Source organism: Phyllobates terribilis, unplaced genomic scaffold (genome assembly GCF_046119375.1).
Source record: "Phyllobates terribilis strain yellow unplaced genomic scaffold, ASM4611937v1 Scaffold_11__3_contigs__length_659146591, whole genome shotgun sequence".
Lineage (NCBI taxonomy): Eukaryota > Metazoa > Chordata > Amphibia > Anura > Dendrobatidae > Phyllobates > Phyllobates terribilis.
The window spans coordinates 645,368,851-645,381,301 of record NW_027362771.1 but is presented as its reverse complement, the minus strand read 5'-3'; positions in this window follow the sequence as shown (position 1 = coordinate 645,381,301).

The window sequence follows — 12,451 nt, the reverse complement described above, 5'->3', positions numbered from 1 at the left end:
ATTTGACACATTAACATTTTTAATATTTTAATCTTTTTCTATTTACTATGTACAACATTTCATATTTCATTTATTTTAATTTCTTTTGCATTTTTATATTTGACATATTTGTATTTCTTATTATTATCATATATATACAGCGCCTACAAGTAGTATTCAACCCCCTGCAGATTTAGCTGGTTTGAAAAGATGCAAATAAGTTAGAGCCTTCAAACTGCAAACGAGAGTAGGTTTTATGAACAGAAGCATAAATCTTACAAACCAAAAAGTTATGTTGCTCAGTTGAATTTTATTACATTTTAAACATAAAAGTGTGGGTCAATTATTATTCAACCCCTATGTTTAATATTTTGTGGAATAACCCTTGTTTGCAATTACAGCTAATAATCGTCTTTTCTAAGACCTGATCAGGCCGGCACAGGTCTGTGGAGTTATCTTGGCCCACTCCTCCATGCAGATCTTCTCCAAGTTATCTAGGTTCTTTGGGTGTCTCATGTGGACTTTATTCTTGAGCTCCTTCCACAAGTTTTCAATTGGGTTAAGGTCAGGAGACTGACTAGGCCACTCCAACACCTTGACTTTTTCCCTATTGAACCAGGCCTTGGTTTTCTTGGCTGTGTGCTTTGGGTCGTTGTCTTGTTGGAAGATGAAATTACGACCTATCTTAAGATCCTTGATGGAGGAGCGGAGGTTCTTGGCCAAAATCTCCAGGTAGGCCGTGCTATCCATCTTCCCATGGATGTGGACCAGATGGCCAGGCACCTTGGCAGAGAAACAGCCCCACAGCATGATGCTGCCACCACCATGCTTGACTGTAGGGATGGTATTCTTGGGGTCGTATGCAGTGCCATCCAGTCTCCAAACGTCACGTGTGTGGTTGGCACCAAAGATCTCGATCTTGGTCTCATCAGACCATAGAACCTTGAACCAGTCTGTCTCAGAGTCCTCCAAGTGATCATGAGCAAACTGTAGACGAGCCTTGACATGACGCTTTGAAAGTAAAGGTACCTTACGGGCTCGTCTGGAACGGAGACCATTGCGGTGGAGTACGTTACTTATGGTATTGACTGAAACCAATGTCCCCACTGCCATGAGATCTTCCCGGAGCTCCTTCCTTGTTGTCCTTGGGTTAGCCTTGACTCTTCGGACAAGCCTGGCCTCGGCACGGGAGGACACTTTCAAAGGCTGTCCAGGCCGTGGAAGGCTAACAGTAGTTCCATAAGCCTTCCACTTACGAATGATGCTCCCAACAGTGGAGACAGGTAGGCCCAACTCCTTGGAAAGGGTTTTGTACCCCTTGCCAGCCTTGTGACCCTCCACGATCTTGTCTCTGATGGCCTTGGAATGCTCCTTTGTCTTTCCCATGTTGACCATGTCTGAGTGCTGTTCACAAGTTTGGGGAGGGTCTTAAATAGAAAAGGCTGGCAAAAGAGATCTTTAATCCACACATGTGAAGCTCATTATTCTTGGTGCCTGAACTACTTCTTAATTCTTTAGGGGGACCAAACAGAATTCTTGAGGTTTGAGGGGTTGAATAATAAATGACACTCTGAATTAACTTTTTACGTTTTAAAAAAAAAACAAAAAAAAAAACAAAAACAAAATTTGCTGCAGTGCATTTCCCACTTCCAGGCTGATCTACAGTACAAATGTCACAATGCCAAGTTAATTCCGCATGTGTCAACCAGCTAAATCTGCAGGAGGTTGAATACTACTTGTAGGCGCTGTATATATATATATATATATATATATATATATATATATATATATATATTTTTTTTTTTATATAAATATATATATATAAACACATATTTTCATTGCTCTTGTTTCCATACATTTCTTATTTATTTTGGAAGGAAATTGTAATTTTCTTTTTTTTTACTGAATTTTATTTTTATTGTATTTTTAACACATTTTTTATTTCTTGCTCCTTTTCATGTCACAATAGTTTGTGTTTTCTCACACTATAATTAATGAATGTAATTATTGGTAAGCACCTTGAATCGATGCAGAAAATCCTTAATTCTGAATGTAATCTCAATCTTTTTTCCTCCTTTTTTTAATATATTTTGGTTTCACACCTTCATCGCCCATTGAATATTTTAGCCTTCTCCGGCCGGGTTTGTGTTTTTTTTTTTTTTTTTTTTTACTTTTTCTATTCTTCTTGCTGAATATATCTATATTTGTGTCTGTGGTAAATTTCTCTGTCGGTAAATTGAACAGAAATATTTTTCTTTAGTTTTATCAGGATTTTTTTTTTATCATGATTTTCTGTTTCTCTAGAAGGAAAATTACCTGTAACGTTAAGAGCTTAAAAAAAAAGAAGAATGTGTTATCGAAATAAAGAATAAAATCCACTTTTCCAGATATAATTCCTGGCCTTTGTATTTCTTGCACCTGGAGGCGGTGGACCTGGACCTGGCGCTGCGGGGGCTTTATGATGGGGGAGGGTGGAGGACACAGCTGTTCAAGCTCCCGCATTATTTAATAGTCTTCTCACATTAAGCCAATATGTTCAAGGCGTAATCTGCAAGAACAGAACATTCTGGGTGGTATTAAATACTATCTGATCGAGATATCAGTCACCGTGGCGAGCAGTGATATGGCGGCAGCTTATCTCCCAGGAGAACAAGAGATTGGGCATGTTGATATCAAACATGCTCAATCTGATGAGCTTTTGATGAAGAGTCGGGACGCCCCATACAGATTTGATAACTTATCACACTGAAATTGATGGGTATTTATCTGATATGTGTGGCCATCACAACACATAGGTCAGTGATATAATCTGATCATGGAGATGTAGAGAGATCTAATTAAGGAGACCGAGTGATCTATGAAGACCTTGTGGCCGTATGGACACGCTCTTCTATACTATAATCTTATACAGACTGTTTAAAAGGTCATTCGGTGTCAAGTAAATGGTTTTCACAAAATGATTAGAATGGATCACTGATCAGAGTGATGAACTACCGAGGCCGGCAACTTGCTGAGGCCATCACAGGTCCCGAATCAGGACATCAGGAAGTAGATAGCAGGGGAGACCGGGAATGATGCAGGACTGGTCAGCATCAGAATGGGAGAGGAGGGACGGGGGACTGGTCAGCATCAGAAATGGGAGAGGAGAGAGGGGGACTGGTCAGCATCAGAATGGAGGAGGAGGGACGGGGGACTGGTCAGCATCAGAATGGGAGAGGAGGGATGGGGGACTGGTCAGCATCAGAATGGGAGAGGAGAGAGGGGGGACTGGTCAGCATCAGAATGGGAGAGGAGGGACGGGGGACTGGTCAGCATCAGAATGGGAGAGGAGGGACGGGGGACTGGTCAGCATCAGAATGGGAGAGGAGGGACGGGGGACTGGTCAGCATCAGAATGGGAGAGGAGGGACGGGGGACTGGTCAGCATCAGAATGGGAGAGGAGGGACGGGGGACTGGTCAGCATCAGAATGGGAGAGGAGGGACGGGGGACTGGTCAGCATCAGAATGGGAGAGGAGGGACGGGGGACTGGTCAGCATCAGAATGGGAGAGGAGGGACAGGGGACTGGTCAGCATCAGAATGGGAGAGGAGGGACGGGGGACTGGTCAGCATCAGAATGGGAGAGGAGGGACGGGGGACTGGTCAGCATCAGAATGGGAGAGGAGGGACGGGGGACTGGTCAGCATCAGAAATGGGAGAGGAGAGAGGGGGACTGGTCAGCATCAGAATGGAGGAGGAGGGACGGGGGACTGGTCAGCATCAGAATGGGAGAGGAGGGATGGGGGACTGGTCAGCATCAGAATGGGAGAGGAGAGAGGGGGGACTGGTCAGCATCAGAATGGGAGAGGAGGGACGGGGGACTGGTCAGCATCAGAATGGGAGAGGAGGGACGGGGGACTGGTCAGCATCAGAATGGAGGAGGAGGGACGGGGGACTGGTCAGCATCAGAATGGGAGAGGAGGGATGGGGGACTGGTCAGCATCAGAATGGGAGAGGAGAGAGGGGGGACTGGTCAGCATCAGAATGGGAGAGGAGGGACGGGGGACTGGTCAGCATCAGAATGGGAGAGGAGGGACGGGGGACTGGTCAGCATCAGAATGGAGGAGGAGGGACGGGGGACTGGTCAGCATCAGAATGGGAGAGGAGGGACAGGGGACTGGTCAGCATCAGAATGGGAGAGGAGGGACGGGGGACTGGTCAGCATCAGAATGGGAGAGGAGGGACGGGGGACTGGTCAGCATCAGAAATGGGAGAGGAGAGAGGGGGACTGGTCAGCATCAGAATGGAGGAGGAGGGACGGGGGACTGGTCAGCATCAGAATGGGAGAGGAGGGATGGGGGACTGGTCAGCATCAGAATGGGAGAGGAGAGAGGGGGGACTGGTCAGCATCAGAATGGGAGAGGAGGGACGGGGGACTGGTCAGCATCAGAATGGGAGAGGAGGGACGGGGGACTGGTCAGCATCAGAATGGGAGAGGAGGGACGGGGGACTGGTCAGCATCAGAATGGGAGAGGAGGGACGGGGGACTGGTCAGCATCAGAATGGGAGAGGAGGGACGGGGGACTGGTCAGCATCAGAATGGGAGAGGAGGGACGGGGGACTGGTCAGCATCAGAATGGGAGAGGAGGGACGGGGGACTGGTCAGCATCAGAATGGGAGAGGAGGGACAGGGGACTGGTCAGCATCAGAATGGGAGAGGAGGGACGGGGGACTGGTCAGCATCAGAATGGGAGAGGAGGGACGGGGGACTGGTCAGCATCAGAATGGGAGAGGAGGGACGGGGGACTGGTCAGCATGAGAAATGGGAGAGGAGAGAGGGGGACTGGTCAGCATCAGAATGGAGGAGGAGGGACGGGGGACTGGTCAGCATCAGAATGGGAGAGGAGGGATGGGGGACTGGTCAGCATCAGAATGGGAGAGGAGAGAGGGGGGACTGGTCAGCATCAGAATGGGAGAGGAGGGACGGGGGACTGGTCAGCATCAGAATGGGAGAGGAGGGACGGGGGACTGGTCAGCATCAGAATGGAGGAGGAGGGACGGGGGACTGGTCAGCATCAGAATGGGAGAGGAGGGACGGGGGACTGGTCAGCATCAGAATGGGAGAGGAGGGACGGGGGACTGGTCAGCATCAGAATGGGAGAGGAGGGACGGGGGACTGGTCAGCATCAGAAATGGGAGAGGAGAGAGGGGGACTGGTCAGCATCAGAATGGAGGAGGAGGGACGGGGGACTGGTCAGCATCAGAATGGGAGAGGAGGGACGGGGACTGGTCAGCATCAGAATGGGAGAGGAGAGAGGGGGGACTGGTCAGCATCAGAATGGGAGAGGAGGGACGGGGGACTGGTCAGCATCAGAATGGGAGAGGAGGGACGGGGGACTGGTCAGCATCAGAATGGGAGAGGAGGGACGGGGGACTGGTCAGCATCAGAATGGGAGAGGAGGGACGGGGGACTGGTCAGCATCAGAATGGGAGAGGAGGGACGGGGGACTGGTCAGCATCAGAATGGGAGAGGAGGGACGGGGGACTGGTCAGCATCAGAATGGGAGAGGAGGGACGGGGGACTGGTCAGCATCAGAATGGGAGAGGAGGGACGGGGGACTGGTCAGCATCAGAATGGGAGAGGAGGGACGGGGGACTGGTCAGCATCAGAATGGGAGAGGAGGGACGGGGGACTGGTCAGCATCAGAATGGGAGAGGAGGGACGGGGGACTGGTCAGTATCAGAATGGGAGAGGAGGGACGGGGGACTGGTCAGCATCAGAAATGGGAGAGGAGAGAGGGGGACTGGTCAGCATCAGAATGGAGGAGGAGGGACGGGGGACTGGTCAGCATCAGAATGGGAGAGGAGGGACGGGGGACTGGTCAGCATCAGAATGGGAGAGGAGAGAGGGGGACTGGTCAGCATCAGAATGGGAGAGGAGGGACGGGGGACTGGTCAGCATCAGAATGGAGGAGGAGGGACGGGGGACTGGTCAGCATCAGAATGGGAGAGGAGGGACGGGGGACTGGTCAGCATCAGAATGGGAGAGGAGGGACGGGGGACTGGTCAGCATCAAGAATGGGAGAGGAGGGACGGGGGACTGGTCAGTATCAGAATGGGAGAGGAGGGACGGGGGACTGGTCAGCATCAGAAATGGGAGAGGAGAGAGGGGGACTGGTCAGCATCAGAATGGAGGAGGAGGGACGGGGGACTGGTCAGCATCAGAATGGGAGAGGAGGGACGGGGGACTGGTCAGCATCAGAATGGAGGAGGAGGGACGGGGGACTGGTCAGCATCAGAATGGAGGAGGAGGGACGGGGGACTGGTCAGCATCAGAATGGGAGAGGAGGGACAGGGGACTGGTCAGCATCAGAATGGGAGAGGAGAGACGGGGGACTGGTCAGCATCAGAATGGGAGAGGAGGGACAGGGGACTGGTCAGCATCAGAATGGAGGAGGAGGGACGGGGGACTGGTCAGCATCAGAATGGGAGAGGAGGGACAGGGGACTGGTCAGCATCAGAATGGAGGAGGAGGGACGGGGGACTGGTCAGCATCAGAATGGAGGAGGAGGGACGGGGGACTGGTCAGCATCAGAATGGGAGAGGAGGGACGGGGGACTGGTCAGCATCAGAATGGGAGAGGAGAGACGGGGACTGGTCAGCATCAGAATGGGAGAGGAGAGACGGGGACTGGTCAGCATCTGAATGGGAGAGGAGAGACGGGGACTGGTCAGCATCAGAATGGGAGAGGAGGGACGGGGGACTGGTCAGCATCAGAATGGAGGAGGAGGGACGGGGGACTGGTCAGCATCAGAATGGGAGAGGAGGGACGGGGACTGGTCAGCATCAGAATGGGAGAGGAGAGACGGGGACTGGTCAGCATCTGAATGGGAGAGGAGAGACGGGGACTGGTCAGCATCAGAATGGGAGAGGAGGGACGGGGGACTGGTCAGCATCAGAATGGGAGAGGAGGGACGGGGGACTGGTCAGTATCAGAATGGGAGAGGAGGGACGGGGGACTGGTCAGCATCAGAATGGGAGAGGAGGGACAGGGGACTGGTCAGCATCAGAAATGGGAGAGGAGAGACGGGGGACTGGTCAGCATCAGAATGGGAGAGGAGGGACGGGGGACTGGTCAGCATCAGAAAGGAGGAGGAGGGACGGGGGACTGGTCAGCATCAGAATGGGAGAGGAGGGATGGGGGACTGGTCAGCATCAGAATGGGAGAGGAGAGAGGGGGGACTGGTCAGCATCAGAATGGGAGAGGAGGGACGGGGGACTGGTCAGCATCAGAATGGGAGAGGAGGGACGGGGGACTGGTCAGCATCAGAATGGGAGAGGAGGGACGGGGGACTGGTCAGCATCAGAATGGGAGAGGAGGGACGGAGGACTGGTCAGCATCAGAATGGGAGAGGAGGGACGGGGGACTGGTCAGCATCAGAATGGGAGAGGAGGGACGGAGGACTGGTCAGCATCAGAATGGGAGAGGAGGGACGGGGGACTGGTCAGCATCAGAATGGGAGAGGAGGGACAGGGGACTGGTCAGCATCAGAATGGAGGAGGAGGGACGGGGGACTGGTCAGCATCAGAATGGGAGAGGAGGGACGGGGGACTGGTCAGTATCAGAAATGGGAGAGGAGGGACGGGGGACTGGTCAGCATCAGAAATGGGAGAGGAGAGACGGGGGACTGGTCAGCATCAGAATGGGAGAGGAGGGACGGGGGACTGGTCAGCATCAGAAATGGGAGAGGAGGGACGGGGGACTGGTCAGCATCAGAATGGGAGAGGAGGGACGGGGGACTGGTCAGCATCAGAAATGGGAGAGGAGAGACGGGGGACTGGTCAGCATCAGAATGGGAGAGGAGGGACGGGGGACTGGTCAGCATCAGAATGGGAGAGGAGGGACGGGGGACTGGTCAGCATCAGAATGGGAGAGGAGAGATGGGGGACTGGTCAGCATCAGAATGGGAGAGGAGAGACGGGGGACTGGTCAGCATCAGAATGGGAGAGGAGAGACGGGGACTGGTTAGCATCAGAATGGGAGAGGAGAGACGGGGGACTGGTCAGCATCAGAATGGGAGAGGAGAGAGGGGGGACTGGTCAGCATCAGAATGGGAGAGGAGGGACGGGGGACTGGTCAGCATCAGAATGGGAGAGGAGAGAGGGGGACTGGTCAGCATCAGAATGGGAGAGGAGAGACGGGGGACTGGTCAGCATCAGAAATGGGAGAGGAGAGACGGGGGACTGGTCAGCATCAGAATGGGAGAGGAGGGACGGGTCAGCATCAGAATGGGAGAGGAGAGACGGGTCGGCATCAGAATGGGAGAGGAGAGACGGGGGACTGGTCAGCATCAGAATGGGAGAGGAGAGACGGGGGACTGGTCAGCATCAGAATGGGAGAGGAGAGACGGGGACTGGTCAGCATCTGAATGGGAGAGGAGAGACGGGGACTGGTCAGCATCTGAATGGGAGAGGAGAGACGGGGACTGGTCAGCATCAGAATGGGAGAGGAGGGACGGGGGACTGGTCAGCATCAGAATGGGAGAGGAGAGACGGGGACTGGTCAGCATCAGAATGGGAGAGGAGGGACGGGGGACTGGTCACCATCAGAATGGGAGAGGAGGGACGGGGGACTGGTCAGCATCAGAATGGGAGAGGAGGGACCGGGGACTGGTCAGCATCAGAATGGGAGAGGAGGGACGGGGGACTGGTCAGCATCAGAATGGGAGAGGAGGGACGGGGGACTGGTCAGCATCAGAATGGGAGAGGAGAGACGGGGACTGGTCAGCATCAGAATGGGAGAGGAGAGACGGGGACTGGTCAGCATCTGAATGGGAGAGGAGAGACGGGGACTGGTCAGCATCAGAATGGGAGAGGAGGGACGGGGGACTGGTCAGCATCAGAATGGAGGAGGAGGGACGGGGGACTGGTCAGCATCAGAATGGGAGAGGAGGGACGGGGACTGGTCAGCATCAGAATGGGAGAGGAGAGACGGGGACTGGTCAGCATCTGAATGGGAGAGGAGAGACGGGGACTGGTCAGCATCAGAATGGGAGAGGAGGGACGGGGGACTGGTCAGCATCAGAATGGGAGAGGAGAGACGGGGACTGGTCAGCATCAGAATGGGAGAGGAGGGACGGGGGACTGGTCAGCATCTGAATGGGAGAGGAGAGACGGGGACTGGTCAGCATCTGAATGGGAGAGGAGAGACGGGGACTGGTCAGCATCAGAATGGGAGAGGAGGGACGGGGGACTGGTCAGCATCAGAATGGGAGAGGAGAGACGGGGACTGGTCAGCATCAGAATGGGAGAGGAGGGACGGGGGACTGGTCAGCATCAGAATGGGAGAGGAGGGACGGGGGACTGGTCAGCATCAGAATGGGAGAGGAGGGACGGGGGACTGGTCAGCATCAGAATGGGAGAGGAGGGACGGGGGACTGGTCAGCATCAGAATGGGAGAGGAGGGACGGGGGACTGGTCAGCATCAGAATGGGAGAGGAGGGACGGGGGACTGGTCAGCATCAGAATGGGAGAGGAGAGACGGGGGACTGGTCAGCATCAGAATGGGAGAGGAGGGACGGGGGACTGGTCAGCATCAGAATGGGAGAGGAGAGACGGGGACTGGTCAGCATCAGAATGGGAGAGGAGGGACGGGGGACTGGTCAGCATCAGAATGGGAGAGGAGGGACGGGGGACTGGTCAGCATCAGAATGGGAGAGGAGAGACGGGGGACTGGTCAGCATCAGAATGGGAGAGGAGGGACGGGGGACTGGTCAGCATCAGAATGGGAGAGGAGAGAGGGGGGACTGGTCAGCATCAGAATGGGAGAGGAGAGACGGGGACTGGTCAGCATCAGAATGGGAGAGGAGGGACGGGGGACTGGTCAGCATCAGAATGGGAGAGGAGGGACGGGGGACTGGTCAGCATCAGAATGGGAGAGGAGGGACGGGGGACTGGTCAGCATCAGAATGGGAGAGGAGGGACGGGGGACTGGTCAGCATCAGAATGGGAGAGGAGAGACGGGGACTGGTCAGCATCAGAATGGGAGAGGAGAGACGGGGACTGGTCAGCATCTGAATGGGAGAGGAGAGACGGGGACTGGTCAGCATCAGAATGGGAGAGGAGGGACGGGGGACTGGTCAGCATCAGAATGGAGGAGGAGGGACGGGGGACTGGTCAGCATCAGAATGGGAGAGGAGGGACGGGGACTGGTCAGCATCAGAATGGGAGAGGAGAGACGGGGACTGGTCAGCATCTGAATGGGAGAGGAGAGACGGGGACTGGTCAGCATCAGAATGGGAGAGGAGGGACGGGGGACTGGTCAGCATCAGAATGGGAGAGGAGAGACGGGGACTGGTCAGCATCAGAATGGGAGAGGAGGGACGGGGGACTGGTCAGCATCTGAATGGGAGAGGAGAGACGGGGACTGGTCAGCATCTGAATGGGAGAGGAGAGACGGGGACTGGTCAGCATCAGAATGGGAGAGGAGGGACGGGGGACTGGTCAGCATCAGAATGGGAGAGGAGAGACGGGGACTGGTCAGCATCAGAATGGGAGAGGAGGGACGGGGGACTGGTCAGCATCAGAATGGGAGAGGAGGGATGGGGGACTGGTCAGCATCAGAATGGGAGAGGAGGGACGGGGGACTGGTCAGCATCAGAATGGGAGAGGAGGGACGGGGGACTGGTCAGCATCAGAATGGGAGAGGAGGGACGGGGGACTGGTCAGCATCAGAATGGGAGAGGAGGGACGGGGGACTGGTCAGCATCAGAATGGGAGAGGAGAGACGGGGGACTGGTCAGCATCAGAATGGGAGAGGAGGGACGGGGGACTGGTCAGCATCAGAATGGGAGAGGAGAGACGGGGACTGGTCAGCATCAGAATGGGAGAGGAGGGACGGGGGACTGGTCAGCATCAGAATGGGAGAGGAGGGACGGGGGACTGGTCAGCATCAGAATGGGAGAGGAGAGACGGGGGACTGGTCAGCATCAGAATGGGAGAGGAGGGACAGGGGACTGGTCAGCATCAGAATGGGAGAGGAGAGAGGGGGGACTGGTCAGCATCAGAATGGGAGAGGAGAGACGGGGACTGGTCAGCATCAGAATGGGAGAGGAGGGACGGGGGACTGGTCAGCATCAGAATGGGAGAGGAGGGACGGGGGACTGGTGAGCATCAGAATGGGAGAGGAGAGACGGGGGACTGGTCAGCATCAGAATGGGAGAGGAGAGACGGGGGACTGGTCAGCATCAGAATGGGAGAGGAGAGAGGGGGGACTGGTCAGCATCAGAATGGGAGAGGAGAGAGGGGGGACTGGTCAGCATCAGAATGGGAGAGGAGGGACGGGGGACTGGTCAGCATCAGAATGGGAGAGGAGGGACGGGGGACTGGTCAGCATCAGAATGGGAGAGGAGAGACGGGGACTGGTCAGCATCAGAATGGGAGAGGAGGGACGGGGGACTGGTCAGCATCAGAATGGGAGAGGAGGGACGGGGGACTGGTCAGCATCAGAATGGGAGAGGAGAGACGGAGACTGGTCAGCATCAGAATGGGAGAGGAGGGACGGGGGACTGGTCAGCATCAGAATGGGAGAGGAGGGACGGGGGACTGGTCAGCATCAGAATGGGAGAGGAGAGAGGGGGGACTGGTCAGCATCAGAATGGGAGAGGAGAGACGGGGACTGGTCAGCATCAGAATGGGAGAGGAGGGACGGGGGACTGGTCAGCATCAGAATGGGAGAGGAGGGACGGGGGACTGGTCAGCATCAGAATGGGAGAGGAGGGACGGGGGACTGGTCAGCATCAGAATGGGAGAGGAGGGACGGGGGACTGGTCAGCATCAGAATGGGAGAGGAGGGACGGGGGACTGGTCAGCATCAGAATGGGAGAGGAGAGAGGGGGGACTGGTCAGCATCAGAATGGGAGAGGAGAGACGGGGACTGGTCAGCATCAGAATGGGAGAGGAGGGACGGGGGACTGGTCAGCATCAGAATGGGAGAGGAGGGACGGGGGACTGGTCAGCATCAGAATGGGAGAGGAGGGACGGGGGACTGGTCAGCATCAGAATGGGAGAGGAGGGACGGGGGACTGGTCAGCATCAGAATGGGAGAGGAGGGACGGGGGACTGGTCAGCATCAGAATGGGAGAGGAGGGACGGGGGACCGCGCCATGGAGAACCCTCCTTCTTCCCACTGTTTCTGCCACTAGGACAGGCAGCAATGATAAGACTGAGAAACAGAGATCAGTCATACAATAAAAGTTAGAAAGACAGATCACAAAGGGATCACTGATCTCCTCCAATCATAGACACTCAGGATTCCAGGATACAATTTAAAGTGACAGATCATAAAAGGATCAATCCAAACAAAGATCCAGAGAGATCAAAAATAGATCAGTGCTTTACAGTGAATGTAGCAGCAGAGTGATCTCTCAGGAATCAATCACATAATAATTGAAGAGACAGAGCAGCAAGTCATCAGTTACTGTAGATATAAGAGC